At 39.8% G+C, this 10099-nt stretch overlaps 1 long non-coding RNA gene across 1 annotated transcript; it reads right to left on the reverse strand.

Moving 5' to 3' along the window:
• Nucleotides 1-1296: 1296 nt before the first annotated feature.
• Nucleotides 1297-9494, reverse strand: LOC130841650 (uncharacterized). Its single transcript, XR_009050255.1, has 4 exons — nucleotides 9339-9494; nucleotides 6171-6257; nucleotides 2977-3016; nucleotides 1297-1609 (listed from the first exon to the last, which is right to left on the reverse strand). It is a non-coding gene; the product is annotated as an uncharacterized LOC130841650 (long non-coding RNA).
• Nucleotides 9495-10099: the final 605 nt, after the last annotated feature.

The following is a 10099-nucleotide window of genomic DNA, read 5'->3' on the forward strand; positions in this document are numbered from 1 at the left end:
TTTCTACCGAATGTTTTTATCTCTTTGCTTTGATTTCTTACCTTTTTAGTCCCTGTGAACATATTTTTCTTTACCTTAATTTGCCTCATTGAGTAACTCCTCAAAGTCCATCTACGCTAATTTCAACATTTGGGTTATCTTGGTATTGGTATCTGCCCATTGTCCTTTCTCTTGAGAAAGGGTCACATTTTCCTGACTTTTCATACGTTGCATGATCTTCAGTTATATACTGGACATGGGAAATGATATGCTGTGGATTCTATTATATTCCTCTGACTAATTAATCTGATTGGATTCAAAGCACAAATCCGTCAGTAGCTCAAATCTCAGCTCAGTTAGTCTGTCCTTAGCTAGTGTCTGTTCCACACATGCTCGTTTCAGTGGTTAGCCAACGAATTATGTAGAGCTTAGATGGAAAACTTGGGACTACCACTCTCCGGCTCTTCACTTTCCAGAACTGCCCCTGACTTTCCAATGGTTAAGGTCTTCACTCTGTATTGTGGTGTTTCAGGCCAGAAAGCCTGTGGTTTTCCACCAGAGTTTCCATCGGATGGCGGCTCACTGTAGTCTACACCTCCCTTCATAGACACAAATCGCCATTGCTCCAGAGACCTCATCTGCATATGACAATGGCTGGCCTCAGAAAAAAGGCATCTCTTTATGTGTAAGTGAGGTTGCCAGAAGTCTTCCCTTATGCCATCACTTGTCACATGCTCCTCCTGAAACCAACCATCAACAAAAATAAGGGGATGTTATGTCTGATTCAGTGACTTACGTGCCCCTGAGGAGGAGGATGGATTTACCAAATAGATTAGCAACTATGTCACAAAGAGAAAACCTGGCAACAGTTCTAGCACAGGCAGCCAGTAGCGTCTGCCACAGAAATCTCGGCATTGCAAATGCTTGCAAAACATTAGGAGACACTTTTCACACAGACTGACACAGGGAGGATGGCCCCAGAAGTGTGCAATGTGGTGCTGTTAAAAGTAACTCCCGGGTAATTGTATGAAAATGGGATCGGGAAATTCATAAAGTGAAAATCAATTTTATTTCCAGCTAACTGAAGAGCCACTTCAGTGGGAGTGAGATTAGCGTTGATTAAGAATTCAACGTATGAATCCCCTAAGCGTGGATATATAAGAAATAAGGAAAGCGTTCTAAGGGGGACGTATACAGAGTAGTATATAACCGTATTGAGAAAATATATGGATACACAGAAATCATCAGACCAAGAGTTTATAAAAAGTCTAAATTTTCTCAAAAAAAAAAAAAAAAAGCAAAACAAAAGTCTTATTGAAAACAAAAACCACAAAGTGATGATAAAAGCAAACTTCTGTGTTTAAAGAAGTATCCTAGAGAAGACAGGACCAAAACACACAAGACTGAAGTCCAGTTGGTTCAAGAGTAAGACAGACATTAAAACTGGTCATCTTTCCACAGATGCAATGGAAGGCTAAGGGTTATTTTCTTGGGGTAAATTCCTAGAAATCATCCATGAAAGATGAGATCATTTTTCTCCTCATTCGTGTAGCTTGTTGATAATTTCTTCTCAATTAATTTCTATTGGCTGAGAACTTTCCACTGGAGATTATTTCGGTGTCACTGAGGACTATAAAATATAATTATACATAAGTAATCAAATAGAATTGTTTTCTCCCATCAGGGTCACCTGTGGTTACTCTTGATTTCTCATCTTTAATCAAGTCCCATGGACTTGACTTCCAACCCCTTCCCATCCTAAGCAGCTAGATTTATGCCAAAGTCTTTTCATAGTCACTTGCATAAGAATCTTTAAGAACTCTACTTAGAGCTCCCCTTTATCTCATGTGCATTTACTCACTGTATTTCTCACTTTATTACTTGCTATCTTTCGAAACACAACAATTTTATATTCCATTTGCCTCAAAAGATGTGTATAGAGAAAAAAATATCAGAAAGTTGGGGCACACGGTTTCTACAGGTTCTGTCACTAATTAGCTGGATAATCTCGGGCAAGCAATTTTCCCTTTCCGGACCACAGTTTCCTCCTCTGCAACTACAGGGAGAAAAATGAAAATAGAGTTAGATAGTAAATGGGCATTCAATTCTATTATTCCACGGTTCCACAAATCATCCAAGGGACAAGATGAGACTTTCAATGTGAAACCTCTCTGCTCCTACTAGTGCCATAATGCAGGACTAGTAAAATACACTCTTCATTATTCTGGGTCTCCCGTGTTAGAGAATTTTAGAGCCACAGGGTATCCACTCTTTTGCCTAGATATTAGTCCTAGGCCTCAATATTATTAGTGTTAGAACTAGAAATGTAATCTAGATTTCCTAACTTCCAGGTCTAGCACCCTTCCCTCTTTTCCAGTTCACCTGTAAATGTAATCATTATAATTATAATAATTATAATGTCATAAATACAATAATATACAAAAGCCTGACAAACATCCCCCCACATGAACATTGCAGAAGATACTATTAGGGGAGATAATTAAAATACAGATTAATAAGCATTGGCCATTCTACACCTAACGTGCATCTGGACAGACCTGGGCGGTCTCCAGCAATGGGAAAGTCTCGAAAGTGAAGGCTGAGAAATGGCATATTTTCCTATAAGAGACAGTTCCAGGAAATACACCTCTGTCAGAAAATAAACCCCGAATAACATCCAACAGCACATGGCATACACAGCATCTGCTGAGGCGAAGACTGATTTGATTTCCATATGTTGCCCCGTTTAAAATACATTACCTTCTCATTCTATAGAAGAATATACCCTTTTAAAACAAAAGCATGTTACTTTCACTAACTTTGATAATATCCACACAATAGCGCTGAAAGTAAAATGTTACAAGAAAAGAGTGATGATTTATGTAAGGCTTCTCAAAGTGGTTTTGCTTTTAAAAAATGTGCACCAAAGGAGCAATCACTCCTTCCCGTCATGCTCCTACCCGAGCTTCCAGCCCTGTCCGCGAGAACTTCACGCACCTTTAGAATTGAAGTCAGGGCCTCCTCTACGTCTCTCCACCTAAGAGGAAAGTGCCGAGGCTCAGGCTCTTGGTCCTGCAGCTGCTTTGATGAAAGGCAGGGACCTGGATAAGGGCCCCCCGCCCCACCCCGCCATGTGCACGCCAGCAGAGTGGCTGGGCTCTCTCCATCTCCCATTACCGGGCCCTCGCAGGGAACAGCCTGTGTGACAAAACATTTCACCCTCCCCTCACCCCTTCTTAATAGTAATTTACTTCCAGATCTGCTCTTTCCTAATAGAAGCTGCAGGGTCCAGAGCTTTTTCTTTCTCCATCTACCAACATAATATCAGGCACAGATTTCCAGTTTTCTCTGATAGTCATTCAGTGGAATGGCTTTGGAAAATTTACTTAGTAATAAAGACAATTCAAACAGGAAAAAAAGGATTCCTTCCAAATGACAGAAGCAAATGTTTTTAAGACAAGAAGTGATGTAAATGAAACTGGCTCCCAAAACTTTATACAACAATTAATATCTTTTTAAAACATTTATCTGCCGTCATGTGGATATAGCCTTGTGTATTTTCAGTAGGCCTAAAAGGGTAGTGTTTATCATAAAACGTGCTTATGTACCAAAACTAATTATACTTTATATTGCTAAATCTGAAAGTTGCTTCATTTAAAAATAAAAATCCAAGGTTTCTATCTTTACCAAATATGTGGCTTCCTTGCTGTCTGTATTTCATTTCCCTTATTTACCAAAAGATAAACTTGTCAGTTTTTTCCCCTGGCTTTGCTTAGTTATAATTTTAACATCACAGTCAATTTTATTTCGGATTTTGATATTGGGAGATCCTATCCTTAGGTTTTCCATGTTTGTTCTAATTTAAAGTTTATGTAATTTAGAAGTACATTAACAAAAATTGGACTGACAAACTCAAAGTACAAAAGCAACGTTGAAAAGGGCAGTAGTTTGTTACTTAAATTCTAACTCTTAAGCAATGAGTCAGTAGGGATACTTGTTCCCCCGTGGCCCCCTTTGTTCTCTGAAAAAATGATCTGGCCTCATGCGTCAGGTCTTTCGTGGTCAGACTGGGGTCCTGTGTTAAGAACCCTCACCAAAAGAAGTTCCAGTTGCTCACTGGGAAGGTCCTCAAGGAGCCTGGAAGTGTTTTTCTCCATTAATTATGTAGAATCTATGTGCAGCCATCCAGCCTTAAATTCCTAAGCAAGATAACCAAATTATTTTTCACTGTGGCACAAAACTAGCTCAAGAGTCAGGACTCTGCCCCCAAGGGAAAAAAGGGCAACCTGACACAGAAAGCATCGCCCCCAAGTTAGGGGAAAAGGCTCTCTTCACTGTTATTGCTGCAACATCAATAACAAAGCAGAGGAGGCAGTTGTGCAGGGAATCCTGCCATTTGGGCAGGTTTCTCCACCTCCCTGGACTTCAACACGCACTTCTAAGGTCGATACTCCTTTCCACTTCTCAAAGAACTCATAGCTGGTCTACAGTTTCTGTTACTGTAACATTTAACTTTCTTTGATAAATCACATACTCATAGTTGCCTTCCAATTACAACAGGCTACTTTCTCTGTTCCACTAAGCCATTCTTTCACTAGTTTTATTTCTGTCCGTCTAGAAGTTGCTTTCTAAAACGGACAGCATCCAGTACTAGTTTGCATGGATAACAATAATCTGTTATAGGTAAATATTCAGCTAGTGAAAAAGTTGTTTCTGTATTTGGAGGGAGGTGATCAAAAGGTATAAACTGCTCTTTACAAAATAAAGAAGTCCTAGGGTCTCAGTGCACAGCACGGTGACTAGCTCACACTGTATGGTACACAGGAAAGATGACAGGAGAGTAGGTCCTAGGCGTTCTCATCCCAGAGAGAATTTTTTTTTCTTTTTCTTTTCTTTTTATTGTATCTGTACGATACGATGGATGTTAACTAAACCTGTTGTGGTAATCATTTCACAATATATGTAAATCAAATCATCATGCTGTATATCTCAAATTCACACAGAGATGCATGTCAATTACTTCTCAATAAAACTGGAATAAAAGAGAAAATAATGAAAATAAGCCACTGGCCGTCTTCGTAATTCATGCATTGGAGTTAAAAAAATTATTTTTCAATCAAATGTAAATGATCTGACAGGCTTTATTTTTCAATAATGCAAAACAAAACTGGACAGTTATCAAGACGTGCTTAAAGGGGTGTGTGTGCACGTGTGCACGTGTGTGTGCACGTGCATGTGTGAGTGTGTGTGTGCAAGTGTACGTCTGTGCATGTGTCTGTGTGTGCCTCTGTATGCACGTGTGTGCATGTGTGCGTCTGTGTGTGCACGTGTGCGTGTGTGCACGTGTGCATGCGCGGGCGTGTGTATATGTCTGTGCATGTGTCTGTGTGTGTGCCTCTGTGTGCGTGTGTGTGTATGTGTGTGCGTGCATGTGCGTGGGCGTGTGTGTGTGTGTAATGACAGGAATGAGGGAGTAAGGTGATTTTCCACAATTAGTTTCTCCTTGCAGAAAATATGAGATTAAAATCTCTCTCATGTATATTTCCCTATTTTTAACCATGGCAAATGTAGGTAAAACAGTAAAAACAATACCAGATAAACACATAAATCCAGAAAATGGAATGCTTTAAAGTAGGAAGAGCATACCCTAATCCACGCACAAATGAGTGTAACTTTGGTTAAAGACAAAATCATGTTTCTTTCTCAAAGTTAACCAAAGAAGTATTTCTAAGTCCTTTTTCTCTCTGCCCATAAAATTTAAATATATCAAACCAAAATATCCAAACCTCCACGGATAACTGACATAGGAATATAAAAGCCAGAATGGCATAGACAAGAAGAAGCCCTTATGGATTCTTGATTAATTTTAAAATGACATATTTTGAACTGTTATTCCGAGAGCAGTCTCTCTGTGCCTTAGTTAGGGTTTATGTAGATGCTCTCTTAATTCAGGGGTAACCTCATGTGTTCTCAACCACAGAGACATGCTCTTCTAAAGACACACATTGGAATAAACCCTGAGAATTCTCCAAACAGCGTGCTAAATGCCCTGGAGATTCTGAAATGTTCCTCTTCTCCCTCCCTGTCCCACAGCTTCAGCAGGTGTCTCTGCTGTTCTTGCAAGGATATGACATCCATTACATCTGTGAAAGCTGAAATTCTTGCAATTTGCTATTTTAGTGCATACGTACCAGCTCATCAGTGCATCCTGGACAGCTTGCTTCACCTTCCCAGGCCTTTTTTATTTTTTTCTTTAATTCTCCTTCTTCTTTTTTCACCTGTAAAATAAAGAACTAAGGAAGTTAAAATCTTTTCCAGCTATGACATTTCAAAATTTTATCATTGTTTAGGGTGATAAGAGGATAAGAGAGAAATCCTTGATCTGAGCTCCATAAATTCTAGGCTATATTGATTTCTGTAAGAAGTTGTACTTCTGTGAAATTTGTGGAATTGTCTAAACAGTGATCAGCCCACAAAATTATCTGTATATGTATTTAATTTGGGGAGTTTTGGTACCATATCCAGCTTTTATGCCCAAATGTATATTTCAAGGCTGCCTACACCTCTATTCTTAAAGAACTGTCTTTCTTTATAGAAAGAAGTAGGCCAGAAAATAATACTATTAATTTCCTTCCTTCCTTTCTTTACTAAACTATAAGCAAAGGTGAGTCAGTACAACAAATTTACTCACAAAAAATTAATGAATTTTAAAGATTAATAAAGATTTATATTAGGAAACATTTAAATTTTCATAGCAAACTAAAAAGAAGAAAGTTAATTTTAATGCAGAGCTTTTACTACAGCTTTCCACAAATACACATCATTTATGAACACAGTTTCTACTTTACGGAACTGCTTTTCTAAAGTTATTTATGTAAAAGTATTCTATTGCACATTTGGTAACCAAAATGTTCTACTCTTTAATTTTGTACTTCAAAATCATTCACCAAATCAAAAAACATCTGCAATAATCAATCAAAACCCGACACTAGATTCTATACTTCTTGAGGGCAAATGAGACGTGTCGTTCTCGTTCGTACAGCTCAGGGAACACAGCACATCAGGCAAGCGCTCCCCAATTTACTCTGTATTAAATTACACACCCCTGTGGAGTTTTGCCTCCACACAAAACCCACACCATAGCTGGTGTCCTGACTAGGACACAAGATTTACCCTGATTGATTCATGTGAAGAGACTTGAACAAAATGACTAGTTTCCCACATGCATGTATGTGAAAAGGATGAGCAAGGCATGACGCAGACCAGCAGCAGGGAGGAACTCCTACCACTCCTTGCACTTAAGGGGCAAAGGGAGGAGACACTATTGCAGGAGCTCCAGCTGTAGCTGGAGCCCTGGAGGAGGGCATCTGGAGGGACACAGCCACTACCAGAAAAGTGACACTGAAACAAAAAGGAGGAGAGGAAGAAACACCCAGAAGGCGTCTGATCTTCTGAAGATCCCGTTCTCACACCGCCAAAACCAACTGCAAGTTCGTCCGTCCAAGGGATGCACTGGTGATGCACAGATGTCAGGACAGAGCAGAGCAGAGACAGGCAGAAAACGGATCTGGGGACTAAGGCAAGGAAAACCAGCACGGCGAATATTGCATTCCTCCAAAATCATGACATTTCTATGAATGCTAATTCAGCAAATCTTTGTCGAAGTCTATTTATCAGAGAAAAATTTGTCAAACAGGGAGAATAGATGTTAGGTTAAATTATATTAGATAATACATATGTTCTCAACGGGAGGCACACAGGGCCGCAGATAGATTAGGGAACTCTTACTGGGAAATAATTAAAATAATGAGCTAGAGAGCACAAAATATGCACCCAGGAGTCTGAGAATAGAAGGAAAGGAAACTGAGTCAGGTTGAGTCAGCAGACAGGACACAGCCAAAATCCCCAGAGCGGGGGAGAAACTGTGAGGGATGGTGCCAGGACCACAACACAACCAAAGAGTGAGACTTGCTCTTTCCTGAAGCCGGAGAGCAGAGGTCAGGGCTTCCTTCAGCTCTTCCTGTAAGGAGTAGAACAACCAGAAGGAAATTTCTGGGGCTCTTCTTGCTCTTCTCAATTTCTCCATCTGCTGTCTGAGTCCTAAGATAACTCTGTCCATCAATAGCAAAGTGCCTAAAATCACTCATCTGTCCCTTCGTTCATTCTTTCTGTTATGCTCTGCACAAGGTAAGCTGCTCTGTCTAATTTAGTGGTGAAATCCTGCAGCGGGCACACAATAGGTATCAATAAACATCAGTTGAATGAGAGTCAATCAGTGAATGAATGAAGAAATGAAGATACTATAAATGCTTGTTGTTATAAAACATTGGAAGTTTAAAGAAAACACTAGGACCTGCCAATTAACTCACAAACATAAAGGACTGACATCCAAACGTTTAAAATGTTGACCTAGGACGCAGGACGAAGAAACCTAGAGAGCCTGAAGCGAAAGGAGGCACAGCTCAACAGAGGAACAGCTGAGAGCACAGAAAACAAACAGAGCTCTTCGGGACCTCACAGCTTTGTCCAGGGAAGGTTCTGTTTACCACCAGCTGGGAGGAGACAAACAGCAGCTTGGTGGAAATACGTTTGTTGTGTTTGGTGCCAAGATGGAGAGTTCAGTTTCCAGAAATTTTTGGTGATTTATTATATGATTTTAACATCCTTATATAGAATATATTTTCCTTCTAAAAGATCCTTTTCACCATCTTGGGCATTTTTTCCTTCTCAATAAGAGATCATTAGGTCTGTTTGAAAGCTAGGTAATAGGAAATTTACATTACATTAGCTTCAAACTTTGAAAAAAAATGTTTAAGCCAATACCTATGCTTTGAAATATCATACTGCTGTATGGAAACTTAAGAGTAGAGTACAGAAAGCAGAATCAAATTATAAATCTACTTTTCTAGAAGATGCCATAAATTTTCTGGAGGATAACTTATAAATTCAGATTATACATTTTAAAAAATCCTTGACTATTCTGGAAATACATATATACATTGCTTTCCAATTGTGTTCATAGGTTTTGATAAAATAGCTCCCTTTGCCAAATATATATATGTAGATATATATAGATATATTCCCAAGTATATATCAATATTTGGCTAGTCAACTGGTAATTAATAATTCAACATGAAACTATTTTATTACTTTTCTCTGGCTAATCTACTGTAACAAAGAAATATTGGTTTTCCGTAAGTAAAATCTCCTAACCCTTCTTATCACTTCCCTGCTGGCATCTCAGACATTAGAGTGATGAGTGGTCAATGATAAGAAGAAGAGGAGAGGAGAGGGGAAAAGAGAAAACAGGCAAGACAGGTGTTACCAAAAATTTAGGACAACAGCCCATAACCCAGCACCTGAGCTCCAGACTCTGTCGTACCACTGAGGGACCTGGGCGTCAGCCGTTCTTTCACCTGTAAAATGAGTGAGTTAGATTCAGTTACTGCTAAGAGTCCTGCTGGCCCCGCAGTATTACCCTGCTCTCCACAAGGTAAGACGTCTTTTCCTTTCACCAGAAACCCCTCGTTAAAAACAAATAAGACACCACTATTTTATTTGCCCCAAATATCATGACGATTCGCATCCTCTCCAGCTGCATCCTGGGACGATCACAAGCCCCAACACCACCTGAAAACTGACATCTTCTGCACCCAAAAGGAAAAATGGGCTGGAGCACACACTCGTAAGGGCTGCACTGCAGACGTTAAAAATGAGGCCTGCGCGTGTCTACGTTGTAGAATAGCCGGGCTGACCTCTGACCTGACTTGGTATTCTGTGAAGCAGCTTAGTGACACTGCCAACAACATCACATGTAGTGGAACACACGTCTTGCAAGTGAACCACAGACAGTGCCGGGCAGCCCACAGTCCAGCACATACACACTGAAAACGTAAACGGCTTCAACACAGTAGCTACGGAAGGATCTGGAAGCAAATACACAAACTGCTTCTCTGAGGTTAAATAACCACGTTTTAGGATTCTTCAACGGCTGCTGCCGTAGTTTTGCTTTTTAAAGCCTCAAAAATGTCTCAAGACATTATGTTTAACAAAAGGCCACATCTATTTTCCCCAATAAAGATTTAGCCTAACGTGACTCGATCTGTGTAGGACATAGAAA

This window comes from Hippopotamus amphibius, chromosome 1, assembly GCF_030028045.1.
Source record: "Hippopotamus amphibius kiboko isolate mHipAmp2 chromosome 1, mHipAmp2.hap2, whole genome shotgun sequence".
Lineage (NCBI taxonomy): Eukaryota > Metazoa > Chordata > Mammalia > Artiodactyla > Hippopotamidae > Hippopotamus > Hippopotamus amphibius.